Here is a 19,593-nt window from a genome sequence, read left to right as displayed (position 1 = left end):
TTAAATGTTTGCAAACTTGTACACTGTTAGTCAAAGTTCATTCCAAAGTGTAGGTTTCTGTTAACTTACAATTTTCAGAAGTGCTGAAGCACTGTGCCTTGGATATCACTTATTTTAAGCTGGACCCCAGTCAAAATATTCATTTCCACAATTCATTTCCTAGGTAGACCGAGCTTTTTACCCATCTCTAATGACCATGGAGCAAAACAAAGTTTTGTTGCTAAGTCTCTTAAATAATTACTTAAGTGTAACATGTTCTCACTACCCTGGCATCAGATCCTATGCTGAGACAAATTTATTTTAGCTAGTCCTACAATACCTTCTGAACACCCTTTCAACACAAACAGTTGTGCCGTCATTCATGCTCCTCACAGGAGAAACATACAAGTAGTGGTGATAGATGCATACAGTAGCACAAAACAAGTTATGTACAGAGGCACAGAGTCACACTTGCCCAGAGCTCATGAAGAACAAAATATCTTCTCCCAGAAACTACATACTGTTATGATGTATTCTGTCTCATTGCTATTTAACATGCATGTTCCCCCTCATCACAATTCCTTAGTTTTTTGACAGAAAGACACTGACACAGAAGAGGATATAATGGTACCATCCATATGGGCAATGGGATCCTCAGCCAGATTAAACTAATCAATGAGATTTTCAATGAAGTTAGTAGGAGCTGCAAGCATTTCGAACTTCCAGAAACTGAGCCAATGATGGATAAAAAAAATGGAACTGCTGTATCTCTCCTTACAAGATATGCTGTAGAACAAAAGCATACTTGAATAGATGTTACATGCTCACTCTTAGATATACTTTTCAATATTAATTAAAATAAGAGAGATAATGGTGTAGTTTTCTAATCTTTATCAAAAGATAGAGTCTAAACCACATTAGTGCAACACTTTTTGCTAACGCCTTTAGACCTCTTGCTGCCAGCATGCACCAGCCTTTCTCCAGATTTGAAGTAAACTAAAGAAATACTAGTGAGTTTCAACAGCAAAACTTGTTTGCCACAATTTGTCTTCATGCCCAAGACAGCATATGCAAAATGAATTCCTGTACTATCACAATGACAAAATTACAAGCTTATCATTTTTAATTGACTTCATGACTTATAAAAAATATTCCTACAATCCTGCTTTACATCAGTTTAGAGACAGCTTAACACACAGTTATGAAATATTCATTCCTGTTACATTCAGATTTTACAATAGCTGACGGAGAGCCTGGCTAATAGATAAAGCAGAGTTCCCAGAATATTAAAAGCACTCAAGCTTTTGCAAGGATCCTCAGTAGAAAAATAAATAAATAATTTTCTGCTTTTGAGATCAGACTTGTTTTATCCCCATCCCTTCCCCTGAGAACTCAAAGGCACCCTACAACCAAACACTATTATAATGAAACCAATTTTGTCCTCAGTAGTTCTATCAAACCTTTAATAACATATTAGCTGCTTAGTATACAATGAACGTAGAAACAGAAAAGCACTAGCACCCAATTGCATTCTCAGGAGAGATGAAGGAAAAAATTGCAAAAAATCATTTATCAGATTAATGCAGCTGCTTTTGCTGCATCACGAAATAACCACAGGCTTTCTACAAATGGAATAGTAATGCTAGTCTTAAGAGAAAGAGCATGTATGCCATGACTTGTTCTAATTAACGTTTTAATTTGGGAGAGCATCTCAGTGACGATGCCCAGTATATCACATGCCAGCATTTCCTCTCTTTTATTTGGTGCTGCAAAGGTATATGGACTGCCAATGGTCTCTAACTTTTAAACCACAATCAGTTATAAAATAAAATTCCTTAATTTTAAGAAAATCAGACCTTTGCACACAATGAAATTTTACCGGAGGCATATAGATAAATTAGGGTACACAGATTTTTCAAGTTCCATGTCACTGACTCTGGCTGTTCTGTTTCAAGTCTCACATGGGAAGTGGCAGGCTTTAAAATGGTATATGTGCTCAAATCATGATGTGATTTTAGTACTTTGTTTCCCATCAATTTTTAAATTAATTATCTGGAAGCAAGCAGCGGTTCATTTTTGGTCATGGACTTCTTGATTAGAAGCTGTGACCCTTTATGCCTTTTTGGCATGCTCTATACAACAGCAATGACATGCAGCATGACCTCTGACACCTGATTCAACAAAAAGTAACTCCCTGACAGATCTTTCATATTCAGCAATCTCTTTGTTACACTGGGACACTTACCCAATTCCATCCTCTAAAACCAACCCTGTCTCCCCGTTTTCTCCTCACCCCTTCCTGCTCACAAACTTCTTTGGTAGCAACATTTCTGTCCTTCCATTTATGCCTCTCCTTCTGTTTTTACAAACTTTACACTATACCATCATCCCATATGTTTGTGCTGCACACAAGGAGGTTTCTTTAGAAAGCGCTGATGCTAATTATAAATTTAATTTGCATTTTAATTAGAATGGTAGCAAATTAAAAGCGTGGCAGCTGGAGAATTTTGAACGCTTTGCAGAGATTTGGTGTCAGTATCTCCCTGCTTCTGACTTCACTCTTTTCATTTTTCCCCTCACTATCTTTCATTCACACAAACATATTGGCAATTTTTCTCCTCTCTTGTTTCTTTTTTTTTGTCTATTTTTTATTTCTCCATTTTCCCCCTAAGGATCAAGTTATAAATTATTTCTTTTTTGTACTGATAAACAGTATACTCTTGTCTTGTGCCAGTACACCATGTACTGTAGTGATAGTGCAGCTTTTAAGTGAGCTTTTGTGAGGCTCTGTCAGTGCTGCCCTATTTTGCTATTTATATCTACAGTTTATTTACAGGTAGGAATCCATTCTATACCCCCTCGACTAATTTCAAATTCCAGACCTTAACAGCAAACTCTAGCCTAGCCCTAGACATTTCATTTTTACATTCTGCAAATCTGCTGTAAGTCTGCAGAACCTTAACAAAAGCCATTCAGAATGCATTGGGGACTGCTCAACTTTATTCTTCACTTAGCAAATGCAGCATTCAGTGCTCTTTTGGACAAAAGGCTGAAGTAATCTGTCAGTCTTTTGGTCCATATAATGGCATATATTCTGGCCCTTGTGTCTCCCAGTGCTGTCTTTAATTTGCTATGTGAGCATGTCTGGTTTCAGTACTCACGTGAGCACATTTAGTCAGTTCTGTCGTTTTCCCTATGTTGCATCTCCATGGTCATTTTCATTCCTTCTGTTCACTTCCCCCACGGTGTCCTTGCTCAATAATTTTCATTAATTGATTGACAGCTCTGATAGACCCAACTAACCTCTATCTCACTCTCATGTCGGTTTTTAAATAAGTACTTGTACGTCCAATGACCTTGTCGCCTCATCAGATATCAGAAAATGAGCATGCAGATATGGAGGAAGCTGATTAGGAAAATAAGGAAGATCTCACTTCTGGCGCAAGTCCATAATAAGCTTTGACAACTAACTTTACATTGTGTGTTTTTTTTCTTTTTTTTAAAAGGGACCGAGAAACGTGGAATAAATAATGTTAACCATTACCCAAAGCACTGCTTCAGTAAAAGGAAGGCTTAGAACACATAATAGACTTTTTGGAAAGGTGGAAAATAAGGCATGCCACCAACACAGGTCTATATAAACTTTACTCAGACTTATCTGTTGTTTATAATTCTACTTTGAATTACTTTTTCAGTACTATTTGTCTCCTGTATTTTGTCCATGAAAAGAGAAGTGAATGTGAAGGAAATTACACTAGCACACACCTAAATGTTTTGCAGAATGCCAGAGATCTTTTCCTGGATAGAATTAAGCTAATTCCTGAGATTTTTTTTTAGACACTCATTAATATCACCATATTGATGTGATGTTACTGGATATTCCAGATGCCTTCTTGAGAAACTGTCCTTGTAGAAAATGTCATGCTTTAAACAAAGACTTCAAAAAACATTATTGTTATTTTAAAGATGGTGAGCTGAGTCATGGTGATCCATGCTGAAGACCTCTTGCATGTCAGGAACAAATCAGCTCCGCTGAGGCCCAGCCTATTGCCTTTATCATGATGCCACCCTCCTTTTTACCTCTTTCAGATCACTGCGACCTTCTCAGTTTTCACTTGCTTAGAACCCAGATAGTGCTTCTTGTAGTAGTGGTGTTTCAGTTTTTTGATACGAAGTGATGATGCCAGATGACACACTCATTAAATGTACTCAAATAAGTTAGTTTAACAGAACAGCAGATCATAAAACAGTATTTAGCCAATTGTAAAAAACAACCTACGTTTGGTGTAGCTCTTTGAGCTACCAGCCTATTAGAACAGCAGGTAGTAGCTGGAATATTGTCCAATGGCAAAGGAAGATTGACTCCACTGGAATTTGATAGAAAAATACTGGAAGTGTTCGATACAGATATATAACATGCAGCAGTGGCCAAGTGACTTTCAAGAAATGCTTTGTTCTTACAGATGCAATTCAATTTAAAAACAAACAAAAAAACTGGCTTTTGTAATTTCTATCTGTACAGGATTCTAATCTTGAGTTTCTCAGTTCCAGAGGACTTGGAAATAGAATCCTATTTCTGAAAACTCCCTTACATGAGGAATTTGGCTTGGGTAAATGCTTCCATTAATTTCCAAGTCTCCTTACCAACAAACATTCATTGATCTCAGGGAAAGTAATCACATGGGTTTAGACTGACCACTTATATGGGTAAAGCTTTGTGGAGTCTAAATCAACTAAATTATCTTCAAGCTCTAACTTCCACAACTGGTAAGGAACATTAGACAACACGTTGATATTTGGTTGTCCTAATCAACCTTGTACATTAATCATATTATTGTAAAGTAAACTTCTAATTTCTATTCCATTGTTATGTGCCCTGGAATACCCTTCTCTTGAATGTAAACAAACAAATCAAAACAAGTTCAACTGTTGGTTAAGCTCTGCTCCACTGAATTTCTCGTGGTAACTTTTTATTGTGAAAATTTCCATGAAGTGCACAGCATTATCCAAATTACAAACCTTCCACCTTAGCACTTTGGAAAGGCTTGGATTTTATTTCAAGTAAGTTTTTGCAGCTGTACAAAATACTTTCATTAACCCAAGAATGGATTATTTGGAGTGCTAATTAATTGATTCTTCAAAATGCCAATTGACATACTCCTAGGGAAAACCTGATCTAAGCAACTATGTTAATCAAGCTATTGTACTTACGGTTCTGTCTGAATATCAGACCATCTGAAATGAGGAGAACTTTGCCATTACTATCCTGGACCTCTTGTGGGCAACTAATTAATATGAGTAGACTATGACAGTTGCACTTGTACATTCACTGTACTGCCTGACAATAACTCTATAAAATTACATTTCAGCTAAAGAATGGAAACAGTGTTAAATACCATTATTTGCCTTCCTTTGATGTCTGAGAGTCATTATGAAAGCAATTACAGCAGTTTCTCTGTCTGTATGTCTACAGGGTATTTATCTGTATCTGTCTGAGTCCTTTGCCAGGTGGAGAATATATGGCATATTAAAGACAAGGGAATTCAGCCTCAATTATCAGACTACGAACAGAAGAAGAAACAAAATCAGAGTTTTGCAGATGATCCTGCCAGAAAACAGTAATTTAATATTAAAGGCAGGCAATCTGGGGAAAACTTGCCCAGTGCATCTTTTTATTTTAATATTATTGAATTCCGCCTTCCCTCCATCGCCCTATTTTGTTTTCTTCCAGCTTCAATGTTTTCTACTACCACTGTTCACTCTCTATAAGCTTGTGCATGGTTTGACATTCTCACAAGCAAGACTTTTTTGTAAATCTTACTTTTTGTTTCTTAATTATATGCAGATATCCTGCCATCTAAAAGCCTCTCAGGCTCAGAAACAACAGATTCTGAATGGGGCAAAGCCATACAAGGCAACATGCTGACAAGAGAGTTAGGAGCTTTGTAGTGCTTACAGACTACATATTTCATTCAGCCTGTGCCTGATCATTATTTTAATAACCCCTGTGGTAGCATGACTAGGTCCATAGGTTGTCAGATGAGTGATAAGTGCTATTCACTTTACACGCAAGAGCCAATGCCAAATTTATCCCTTGGATTCATTCAGCTGTCATTGAACAGCAGACTCCTGGGCAAATTAAGACAATTCTCCAGTTACTTTTCTATACCAGTGAGCTTAGAGTTGACAAAAATAATGCTCTGTCAAAGACCCTTGAAAAAAAGCTAATTTTTCAACCAAACATACATAAGAACAGATGAATTTCTTGATCTTTCACCCAAAAATGTATCAGTTCTAAACCTGTTTTCTGTGTCCATTCATAACTGCTTTACAGCACCTTCATACCTTGCAATAGGGGATATTTTACTATCTCTTCCATCTGGCATTCTATACCAATATGTGCAGTTCTGCATTAGCAAAACCCAGCACAAATCTCAAAACTTCTGTTCCACCACGAATTAGAACTTTTAGAAGTCAACTCCTACGACAAGATTTAGTCACTGTTGTCTGCACCTGAATACACCAGAGAACGCCGTGAGTTAGGCACACAGAAGAAACGCCTTGGTATCTCCAAACAAATTACTCACCTGTACCAGACACAGACTGGGGACTAATACAGACCTAGATGAAAGCTAGTTTGCCCTGCTATTTGAGGCTGACAGGATGGTAATTTATTTTAGTTGCCTGCTCTCCATCATAATTCATTTGAAGACCTAGAGAACGTATCTATGAAAAACAAAGATTTTCTTCTTTTGGTAGCTAAGTTTACAAATGCTTCATCTTTTGTTTTAAATGGAAAGGCACGAATATTACTAGTGCCACACTTCTCCTCAAGTATGATACATGTTCTGAAGTTTGGGTAAGATCTGTAGGAACAGCCTTTGGCACGTATTAAAGTCTCTGCACAGTATCTACAGATTTTCTGAGGAAAAACACATAACTCAAAGTTCTAGAGTCAAGTTACAGAAAAGGTATAACAGCATTTGGCTATCATCAGATGAAGTCTGGCCTAGTCTCAAAGAAATATCTAGAACTGTCTATCTCACTGCTGTGCCATTAATTCAGCCACCTATCTTGGTAGAAGCGTGCACAAAGGAGGGTCAGAATGCAACAGATACAAATATTCCACTGCTTGCTTTATTATCGCATGCTCTCACGGAGGCACTGGTAACAGAAACCCAGGGCAGTAGTTTGCTGCAGGCGAGCTGAGATGCTCTGCAGTCCCTCCACCCACACCCTGTTACACTGAATTAGCACTGTCACTCAAGTGCATAATGCAGCACTTACCTGCACAAGACAGAACCGCGCTTCGTTTGCTGTAAGGCTGATGCTACCGAGGCCACAGAGATGATTCACTAAGATGTCATCAGTAATGAGTCCAAATTACCCATTATACTCAAACTGCATATGCTAGAGCTTTTAATACATTTTGAATATTAGATACCACGTGCATTTTTATCGAAATCCCTGGAATCTTTTCCAGCCGCGTTTTCTTTTCATTTCACATTTAAGGAAAACAATTATTTGCTTTCTTTATGACACTTCCTTACACTCAGACATTTTATCAGCAACCTCATGTTACAAAACTGTTTCTGTCCTTTAAGGGCATATTCTGGTATCACTTGTTGGAAATCTTGCCATTAAGTCTCGCAAAATGAAAATGTTCAAAAGAAACATACATACACGTGCATATACACACATACGTAAGATATAAGATTTTTGTTCTAAGAGATTAATGAATGACATAAGTCTCAGTAAGACATGAAGACCTTAATACCACATAACAAAGAAGGAAAGGATTTAAGGGTATATTAGATATTTTGCAGTATAAGTATATTCCTGATTAATTAAATCTACGAAGTATATTACCCTACCCTGAGGAATGATGGCATTCAACAATGTTTTGTGGTGGTTTTTTTTCCAACAGAGAAAAAAGATTGCCTTTGATATTTAACTTAAGAGAAAAGAGAGAAAAATATTTTATGAACTTGTACAAACAAAGAAATTTGATTCTTTCCTTTAATTAAAAAGCAACAATGCAACTTGCAAGAAACACGCTTACTTCGTCCAGAAAGGAAGATTAATACAGGTTAAAAAGGCTTTCTAGTTTTACCAAATTAATATTGTGTTTAATTATATGAGATTAAAATTTCATTATAAGTTATACTTTAATTGGTATAGGAGCGGCCAGAGGTTAAAACCTTTGCATGAGTTACCTTTTGTGCTGCTCCAATATCTAATAACATAGCAATTTTAAATTATAAACCCTGACAACATTTAACAAGTTTCTTACATGTTTTAATTTTACCCTAGCAGTCTTTTATGTGGAGCAGCAGTGTTCCTGAGGTCATAATCCTGGACGAGGAAACGAGCTGAGACAGAAATCATTACAGAAGCAAAGTGGCCGGACGTTGCTGGATTACAGTAAAGGTGCTACCTGAACTCAAACCATCACTTAGAGGTTTTGACACTGCCACTTCACAACAGTGACATGCTGTTGTAGTACAGCTGAAACACAGCATGCATAAGAGGGAAGAGGAGGAAGGACACGGACAGACAAACCACACCTTTCTAGCTTCTAAACAAGCAGTTATGCCTCCGAGAATACGGGGAAATTCTTCTCAGGAAGAGATCAAAGAAACGTGAAGGGTCCTTCTAACAAATGCACAAAGTGGCTCTGAACTGTTTAACCACTGGTACGGTGTCCTACAAGTGGGATTTTCAGGGCACTGGAAGAGGTTTAGGCTATTGACCCCTAATGGAATTAGGATATCTACTGCAGGGGAGTTCATAAAACCCAGCACTACTGAGAATAAACATAAACAAGAAGATAAAACTGCTTCAAGGACAAAGAGTTCCATTTCAGAAATGAAGAAAGCAGTTACATTTATATGTACGAGTAATGGTTTGCTGCTAAGCTAATGCCTCTCCCACCTGATTTTCACCCTAAGCCCCAAACTTTCATGAACAAAACTGGTGCAATTATTTGGATCTGGATAGTTGGTTCTTCATCTAAAAATGCTGATGTGAAAGTTTAGGAATACGTAAGCTTTTTTCCAGTGATGACAAGTTAGTAATTTATCCTTGGTACAATGGATCATTAGAACAGCCCCAACTCCTGACCAACTCAAGGAAAAATATCTCTGCTTTAGTGTGAATAAGAAATTCTTGTCTGCTGATCAATATCTCTTTCCCAGAAAGAACAGAGAACATAAAAAGCTTCTAGGGAATCTGTACTGCACTCTGCTACTACATAGACCCATAGGCTATCTATTACTATTGAATTGAGTGATTACTGATTACCTTTTAGTATTGACAAAGTCAGTGTGTATACAGATTACCTGCCATATAAATGCCAATCGTGTGAATTCAAAATACCCTGGACCGACTAAAGCATATTTTGTTCTGTTTCCATCCTACACACCTGTACTTGAGCCTCCTGGAAATTAAAAGCAGCTGCTACTTTGTATGGCAAATCCACTCAGCTCACTGTCATCACATAAATTACATATACAAGGAACAGTCTGTTGTTTGGTGCTATCCCAAAGTGACCTGTAGAAAACGGGTGTTTGCTCCTGTTGTTGAATTGAGGTGAGAACAGAGTTCTAATTGCCTGGTTTTTCTCTGCGATAGTTTACAGTTGGATCTCATTATTGAATAACTGTTTAATCAACTCTAAAACATACAGTGTAATTAGCACTGCAGCAATACAGATACATTACGAGGCAGTTACATCCATTCAATATTTGGTTCAATAATAATGGATCAAAAACTGAAGGGATATGTTTTAACATATTTCACTTTTAACATATTTCAGTCATTCATATTCAGACAGGAAAATTTTGGTTCAGGGTTTCATTTGAAGTAAATGAACATAACTTCATTTAATTCAACAGAGATCCACTGATTTGCCCAATATCAGACTCTGACCCCCACTTGTTTTTTAGTACAATAGCAACTTTAGGTGTGATGCTGAAAAAGCATGTTCTTGCTGAAAAAGAACACTTCAGAGGGCTTTCTGTGTCCTTAATGACATTCAGGGATGAGGCCTTCTGCAAGTCACTACAGTGAACAATTTTAAAAGAACTTCATCGTTAAAAGGACAAACTTTTAGAGCTAGTAAATGAAATCTGGCAATTCTGTAAATAAAACATTTTTGTTGACAAAAAAATCTGGAAAGGTCTTGGATAGTGGAATAATATCCTTCAGATTAATGTTTAATTGAAAACAGCATTTACTGCTCTAGTGCATTTGATAGAGCTCTTTACTGTGTTTCTTTATGTATAATTGTATTTTGCAAGCAATTTAAAATAACTAGATGAGTGCAGTCCTTATAGAAGGTGAAGATGAGTCCTTGCAAGGATATAAATGTCTACAGGGGTTTCTTTCTAACAGATATGAAAAAGTAATTTCCATTCTGCTACTTCTTTCGTCTGATCCTTTCTGCATAGAAAATGGCTTTCACACACACACACACACACACACACCTTCTCACCCGAAGGAAATATTTCCTAAAAGACAACCCAAAATTCTCTGTATTTTTGGGATAATGGAAAATCAGGTGGTAATAAACAGGGATATCCACTGTTTTCCTTTAAAAGCATATTTATTTGTTTTTACACTTTTTTTTTTTTTCTGAAACTTTAATGCTACAGTTACAACAAAAGGAAAAATAAATAGATACAGTTCTGACTTGAGCAGGGTGGGTACAGATAGAATAAAAGATTTCCTGAGGGGCTCCTGAAATGCCCTGATTCCAAAAGACAATCCCCAACAAAACTGCTGAGACTGAGTTCTGAAAATGCCCTTCTAATATTACATAGTCTCCAATCCATTTCCAAAAATTCTGATTTTTTTTGCCAAATCCTTGTAACACTTAATTAGGCCGAGGACCCTAATTCACTTCAGCAAGGTAAACGTCAGGTATAGGACGCAGTATACAATTGCAAATCCATCAGTTGAAGTCAACTGAGTTCTGCTTCAGTCTGTCCTACTACATCATTTGTTACTGTTGTTAGGCTTCTCTCATTTACTGAAAGTCAGCAGTACCTGCAGACCCTTCTTTTTTGTAGCTGCTTATGTCTTGGAATGCAACAATCTGGAAAACAAACCTCAAAAGCAAGTTCCAGTCGTGGCCTGTTCCCTTCCTTAGATTATACAGCTGCTCCTTAAGAATAACTCATCATGGACAAACTGCCGAGGGGTAATTCAGGAGTGCTGACACCTCTCCCAGAGCTATTACCTGCCTTAGAGATATCACTGGTTTTAGCAGATCTACAATTACAAAGCCTGAGAACTCAAGATTTAGCCATAATACTCAAAGAATTAATGTTTTTGATGATTACCCTACCAATCTTCCTCAACCTTCCAACTTCTCTTGCTGCATCTCCAACAAGCTTTAGTTTAGACACCCTCTCAGATCAGTGACCTTGTCCATCTTTGTGTGCATAAAAGATGAGTTCACTATGATGCTTGATTGAAGCAGTAATAACACACTGTAACAGAATTTGTCTCACAGTGAGAAAATGGAGCATGAAGGCGCCGCATTTTTAGAAGATTTTTTTAAAAGAGGGAAGAGGACCTCAGTATGACTTATTTGAAGGTGACTTACTATCTTCCCATGCATACCCACAGCCCGACTGCATTTCGCATATTGGCCTATTGTTACAGACAAAAGAACGACCAACTGTCTCAAGGTTAATTGACTGCTGTTCTTTAAAATATACATGAGAAACTTTATTGACTATCTCACATCCAACCCTATACCACACAGAGGAACAGTAGGAGGGGAAAGAATTCCACAAAACAATGACAAGTACTAGAAGTTGAAATGCACTTTTGCCAAAATCTTTTTGTCGCCATGTTGCACATTTTCTTGAATTCACCTTTGTGTGATCAGGAGGAGTCAGTAATTTCTAATGAGATTTCCTAAATAATTTCCCAAATTAACTTGTACTTTTAGCAATACATGGCACTGGGACAACTAAAACCAGCAGACAGCAACATACAGATGACCCAGATTCATTTGCAAAGTTCTAAGTTTTGAGCATTTCCTAAAAATGTAACTTTGCACATATGGAAATATTTCCACACCATTTTCAAGTCTACACTGTATCACACTGGATACAATAACACACGTATAAGGTAGGCATGGAAACATTTGTGGCAGAGTCCCATACAGACAATAAGTCAGACCATATCACTATCCCTGAAATGATACACACAACTTTGCTAGCTCTTTTATGTCAAGTTTTCACAAAGCAATATTAAACCAGATAAAAGCACTAAGCACGCAGCTACACCACGAAGATCTGTATGAGTCATCTGTAAAATGTCAGGGTTTTTTCAGGTATATGCAAGCATATTTTTGTAAAATACTTATATATTACTTCACACAAGAGCAATAATTGTTATCTTCAAATTGAAAAAAGGCTTTACTTTAGATTGCTGACACAGCCCAACCCCCACTGCAGAGCATATATAAACCAAACACATGCCTGATTTTTAACACATCCCACAACTTATTTCTCCACAATAACAAACCTGCACAAGACATATCTGATGACAACGAGATAACCCCTTGTAATGCTTCCACCATGATAACTGGATTTTTGCTAAGCTTTCCATGACCAAATTATAGCCATAATGATGACACACTGCACACCGCTGCCAAGCAGCATAAAGTGACACCTGCTTACAATAGCTTGAAATGGAACTTGTCAACATGACCAGAAACATTACCAATAACAAGAACACTGTTTTCCTAAAGCTTGCTCCTCTTGCATAGGACCTGCAAAGTTTGCAGAACCAGAACCTACCTTTACACCACCTGGCATCCATGAAACCAAAGACGCATTTTTATGTTTTTAATGTATTTTTATAATACTAATAATTAAAAACATATAAAAAAAAAAAAAAAACACGACATATGCACATTATACAAAGGAAAGACAACTCCAGTTAAGTCTCTCTGGACCAGTTTCAACCTCCACCTAAGCTCCATACCACAGAAAATCCACACTTTTAATCTGTGCAGAAGCCAGAGGAACAGTATTTTCATTACTCAGAGGTTACAAAACACCAATGTCCTCTTCCCTTTAAAAGCCTCTCGTCTCCTTCCCCTACCTGCCAGCTGCACACACTATTTCCCTTGCCACTAATTCCGAGAGCGTGCCCTCATTAACTCATTTTATCTTTCGGTATAAATCAATTACAATTAAAATATAGTTTGTCAAGCCTCCGCGGAGTATCGTTTCACGTTAAAAACATTTCTGCTCACGAGAGGAAGTGTGATTAACTTCAGTAGGAAGCTTAGAAGTTCGACTTACTGTGAGCAGCGGCAGCGAGGCGCGGTCGCTGTCTGCAGAGCGCCGCGGGTCTCCTCGCAGCTGAGGAACGCAACAGGACGGAACGCAACACGTGCTGCTCGCGCCCCTCTGCAGCACGGGGGTCCTAGCAAAAACAAAGAGTTGGGCGTCCTCCTTTTGGTTTGCACCGTACTTATGCAAATATTCGAGGAGGAGGAGCAGCAGTGCGTTTTAACACTGCGCTACAAAACGCAACAAGCCCACCAAGCAATACCTAAACAACCTTCCGGGCCATTGCGCTCTTTTCCCCCAAGCAGATGTGGGTTTAACAAGATTGAAACATAAACAGAGCCCTTACCGAGATAAACGCAAAATTAGTAAGATTTTTTTCTTCCTGTGGCGTTTTTGGTAACATCTTCTCGCTACAACAACGTTGCAAATCCCGATCTCGCAGAGCTCAGCGGTTTTACTGTGGATAAACAGCCCGGTTCGAGGTGCGGGTGCTGTGAGGAACCGCGGTGCAAACAGCCTCGGGACGGGCACAGCCAATCAGAGCAGAGGGAGGGAAGGTTGCAGCGCGGGGAGGCTGGAAGGATGCAGCAAGGAGAGGGAAGGAGAGAAGGCTGCAGTGATTGGAGGAGGGAAGGCGGGAAAGCTGCAGAGATTGGAGGGGGGAAGGCTGCAGTGAAGGAGAGGCGGGAAAGCCGCTGTGATGGAAAGGAAGGCGGGAAGGCTTGGAGGAAGAGATGCATTTTGGGGAAAGCAAAAGCAAGAGAAGGAAAAGGTGTGGCTGTGGCAAAACGCTGCATAGTTAAAAGCACGGCACTCACACGGTGCAAAACTCTGAGCTACTGCAAATGCAATCTATGCATTAAAATACATTCACAAAACATAACGTGCAGCTTCATGCTAAATACTGTCTTATCTGTTCGTGCCACTTCACCAGCATTGGATCAGGGATCTGTGTACCTCCACACAGGTGGCACAACTCTTATAAAACCTCTTCCTTCCTATGCAGACAATGAGCAAATCACAGAATCACGGACTCATGTGACTTAGAAGGGCCCTTTAAAGGCCATCTAGTCCAACTCTCCTGCAACGAACAGGGAAATAAGGGAAGCATATGTACGCCAAGCACTTGTCTGGCTAAAACCATGCATGTGTAACAGTTTCCCTGCTAGGAATGACACACTGGGTCCCTCTGACTCCATGTAGCTGACCCCATGCACTGCTCCAGCATTCCCCTTCAACGCAATGACTGTAAAATTATTAGGCATTATAAACTTGGGCACTAAAATGTCGGCCAACTCGAGGCTCCCTTGGCCACAGTGTGTGAGCACGTTGCCTGCGCTGCCTGCTCTGCCCTCGGGGTGGATGTGCCTTCATTCCCACCAGCAAAACTGTGGTGCAATATAAAAGGGGATGTCGTTTGACAGCTGGATTTCTGATGCACATTTATGTGGCAATGAAAACGATCGCTGCATTTACAGTTGACTGGGTGGGATGGGTTTTTTTTTGGGTATTTGCTGTCGTTGTTATCAGAAATTGGAAACATTATGTTTTCATCCTATGAATTCCACATTTTTAGTGCAAGTACGGCTCTAGAGTAGCAAACCGTGGTTTTCTTTGACCCCAGCAACCATGAAAGCTTCCCGTTTTCTCTAGTCTAAAGTACACTGAAGTATTTTTCTGCTTTCCTGCAGTTTTTAAGTAGATAATAAGTCCCAAACTTCCCCAGCCTTTAGCTGAAAGAAGCTTGTCACGGTGGTTGGTAGCTAATGAAGATCCTTTTAGTTTATCTTCATCAATTGTCAAATATTTGAGTCCATGAAGTGGTGTGATGAGGTACAAAGACAGATATTTGAAGGGATTTTAACTCATTTGAGCAATTACATGCTTAACTGCCCTGCGATAATCTGTCAGTCTGAGTCTTTTCTACACAGCAGAAGTGGGGAGTATTAGAATAGCTGGATTTAAAACATAAAGGCTTGGTCTGAATGGAAGAAAGGCACCAGAGAAATTAATTGCCAGTAACAAACAGCAGGGCTGCTTGCAAGTTATATATCACATAGTTACCTACCAGCAGCGGTAGAAGCCAGCTGTAAAATAACAGACCGGATCGTGACAAAACAGCCACTGCTATGAAATCAGTGAATACCGTGAAGAATTTAAACTAATGTTTGCTAATCAAGTGTGCTGTATTACATAAATTATATAGATACAGAGATAAAAATCATGAAGTATGTAAAGAGTTGCTGAATGCAAATTTCAGGAAAACAAGCGTGTTTTAAATGTTAGTTGTAGCAGTTTTAGGAAGTGGCCTCGTAAATCATAATATTGTTTGTTTATGTCGTTCTATCATATAGAATATGACACTTGTGTAGAATCAACAGTGTAAAAGTAAGTAAAAAAAATAGAAAAAAAGGAATGATTCCTCTACATTTCGTTCTTTAAATCTCAATATACTGTGATTCTTTTTTCGAGGATCTCACAGATGATGCATGTCTCTTACTACAGTGTAGATAAGTCTTGGACCCCGTAAGTTCTAGGGAAAGTCAGGAGAGCACCACTGTAGAGAAACAATCTCACCCTGCTCTCTACAGGCCCAGTGTTACTCTGGGCCACTATTTCCAGACACCTGACTGCCCTTTTTCTTTGCCTTCCTATCTCTTCAGATCCCTGATGCCATCTCATTGCACTGCTGGTCGCATCCCTCTTTTCACAGCTTCCCTATCAAAAACTGCATGGCAGAAGAAGACCTCTCCATGCTGGAGTCAGTGCTTCTGACCACAGCACAGTGATATGATCACCAGGAATCTCAGTCCATGACACCTTTTTTTGGCACTCAGAGAATCCTGCCTAATTCCATAACATTCTGGGATTTCCTGTAGTGAGAAAGTGTCTGTCTCTATTGTAGTCTTTTTACAGCAAAAAAAAAGCAGTTGTTTTTGACAACAGCACGTGATGTTTTTCTTCGTTTGGAATCAAACCATGAAACCAGTGTGAGGCATACAGACTTGAGACTAAAACTGCCCTTCACTAATGCAAGAACATGTCAAAATACACAGACTGAAGTCTCTCACTGTCGTTTATGGTCAGTGTTACCCTGGCAGCGAAGTGCCTTTCTGTACATAAAGGGCCATTTCATTTACGTTACTCACATTAGTTGTGATGTTTATTTTGGATTTGCTATTTCCCCAAGGTGCCAGCTCAGAGGGAACCAGTTAGCGTGGAACCATCAGGTAGAAGCAAAAACCCTTCACCTCGGGGACTGTGCTTCACTTCTGACCTTAGGTCAGGAAGGAAATAAGATAGGTAATCTCAGCTCTGTCCCTAATGACCAGTATTCCACATCACAATGCTACGCATGGCTGTCAGCTTCTGCTCGGAGAGGCCCAGGACACAGCCAGCATGGAGAACTAATTACCCTCCCATCCCAGGAACAAATGGGCAGCCCAGCTCAGCAGGCTGAGATCACTGGTGAGATACAGCAGCAGGCTAATAAAGTGGAGGAAAGTCACATGCATGGCTGCAGCATACACTTCATGAAGTGCTTTATTTTTTCTTCATTAATGAGGATTTCATTTTAGGCTCTCTGTATCACATTAACATTTTTTTTTAAAAAAAAGCTGATTTATTCAGTAAGCCTAGTGTTGCAAACATCACCTGCCTTTTGTTTGTATGGGCCCAATTCACACGGGCCAAATTAAGTCCAGACTTTTATGAATGGGGCATGAAGGGCAGAAATTGCTGCTTCTCCCAACAGCAGAAGAAGGAACCGTAAATTGGCTGCTTACACAGAGAATCCAGAGGTGGAAATTCATGCAGTGCCATCAGCATTACTTAGATCAGGCAGGCCACATCCGAGCTGGATGAACTAAGACATCTTCTCGTTCCCACCCAACACCAAGGCAGGGAAAACCAGTAAGGAAGCAGATTCTGAAGCTTAGCACTCTCCTGTTGCTGGCACCGAAGCCATCACCACTCCTTGGGTATCACTGTTCACAGTGCACAGAAGGGCCTTTCTCCCTCTATGCAACATCTAAGACTAATTAGTTCACAACTTAATATTTATTGGGATGCAACAGCATACTATAATTACAGTGTTCACTAACTGCCTAGACCACGGAGCAGAACTACCTGGCACCAGAAACACACTTCACTGCCACTGCAAGCACACACAGGTGCATAGGGCTCCACTGCAACCAACAGCAATGCAAAGAGAACCAGCAGGGTATTTCTTTTGTCTTTCTTTAGCACACAAAATTTACAAGAAAACAAAGAGCAACTGGCACAAATAAAAAAGACATCTTAGCAAACTTCTAGTTTCATGGCTGTTATAAAAAGAAAAGCATTACTTAAAAAGAAACCAGATACTGAAGGAAGCACTTAAACTTTGGGAAAAGAAAACTATTACCAGAAAGGTACCTTCACACAGCAGTAGTGAAATAACAAATCTGCATATGAAGCACAAAATCTAACAACCCACCACCCCTCCCCAGATGTTCTCTTAACACTCTACTCAGGCACCACCCAGGTGTAAGCAGTTACACCTGAGCATAGTTAGTGCCCTATTCCTGTGTGGGAAACATGGGTGATCACGCTCCCTTTCTTTTGCCTGGTTTACTTTGACTGTGTTGTTGTCAATAAAATAATTTCAAAGGATTTTAAGTATTTATACGAGTCTTGGTATGCTGGAATCTTTCTTCATTAAAAAGCAGATCTGAAAGTTTTAAGTGATGGAAACTATAAACACAGCTTTAAAAAATAACCCAGCCTGACCAGTTGGGAAACTAAGCTAAGCTTTCCTTGACCTGACTCAGATTCAGCAGTATGAGTTGGAGATACTTTTCATTATGAGCACTGAGTTTCAGGGTGCCGCTTTAGCACAGGTGAATACTGCAGTAGCTGCATCTTTTTCTTCTCAGAAACAGATTTAGGAGTAAAAAAACCATTAAATGCTTATTGTATGTTCAGCCCGTCCCCCAATAAATGGGTCATAAACATTTCAGGTGGATGTTCTCTTACCCTATATGGACCAAGAACCCAATTCTTAAGAAACCCAGGCTGATAGATCACGCCTAATGCTCTCAAGGAGAGAATATATGTCTTCCTAATGGTGTTTTTCTTTGGGCTGCTATGACAGCTGGAGAAAGCAGGACACAGTATAGGAAACCAAGCACTCTGAGATAAGAGCAGGCCACCAACTTTGTCCTTAGATTTTGTGTCTATCACATCCTAGCAGCAGCTGCATGAGAAAAACACCTGTACATTTCAGTGGTAATCAAGCAAATTGAATAATATTGTTCCCACCCTTTCTGAAGAAGACAAATGATTTTCAACATCTGCAGGCTTTTCCTTCAAACTGTATGTCACATAAAAATGTCAAACCAGTTGGGATTAGATTTAAAATCAGGCTGGAGTCTGTTTCACTGGAAAATAATAATCAGCAGTCCTCTCCTCACTGTGAGGAAATCTGTACAACTACTAGACCAAAGAAGATAAGCAACACACCCTCATGGTATTTTTAGTTTCATTAACAATGTATGTCTCCACTAGAAATGTTCTTCTTGTTCTTAAGTCTGAATTAAGCTCAAGCATTGATCTTATTCACTGCCATGTCATTAAGCCACCAGTAAACGCGGCACATTCCAAGACTGAATCACTCCCTCTGAACCCAGTCCTGGCAGATGCTCATGTTTTTCTGGATGTGAAACAAAATTGGCAGAATGAGGCACAGGCTGGACTTCGTGGCTCTACACGCAGTAACAGAACCAAACTGTCATGTTTAAGATCTACTATGACGTGACACAAGCCCTGGTTCACAGTGTCCCTCTCTGGGATACAACACAAAGCAGTGATCCTTACACAGGCCAAATGTTAACTGAAAGGAGTTACCACATCTTTTAGAGGGAAATGGGGTACTGGAAGGCATAGCAGTAAAAACACTCTGTAACCATCATTGGGGTAACTGTTAGGAAACGTTGCAAGCAGGTAACTGAATGTATTTTGCCCAGGCATTCAGTGAGGATTTCACCCTATATCATTTTAGTTTGCCAGTCCATAAGCTAAAGCTTACTGAGATGCTGATGAAAATAGAACTCAAGTATCAGCTGCATGTTCATTGCTTTAATTCATGTAGTGAGTCCCTGTATAATATAGCTTTTATGTAACAGTCAAGTTTTGCTGACAGAGGCCAAATAATCTTGCAGTGATACTAAAATTATTATTGCTTACATTATCGTAGCACATGGGAGGATTAGCTGATGAGTAGAACTTATCTCAGGCAAATATGAAAGAGTGAGAA

Source organism: Phasianus colchicus, chromosome 12 (genome assembly GCF_987193195.1).
Source record: "Phasianus colchicus chromosome 12, bPhaCol1.hap1.1, whole genome shotgun sequence".
Lineage (NCBI taxonomy): Eukaryota > Metazoa > Chordata > Aves > Galliformes > Phasianidae > Phasianus > Phasianus colchicus.
This window is presented reverse-complemented; position numbering follows the sequence as displayed.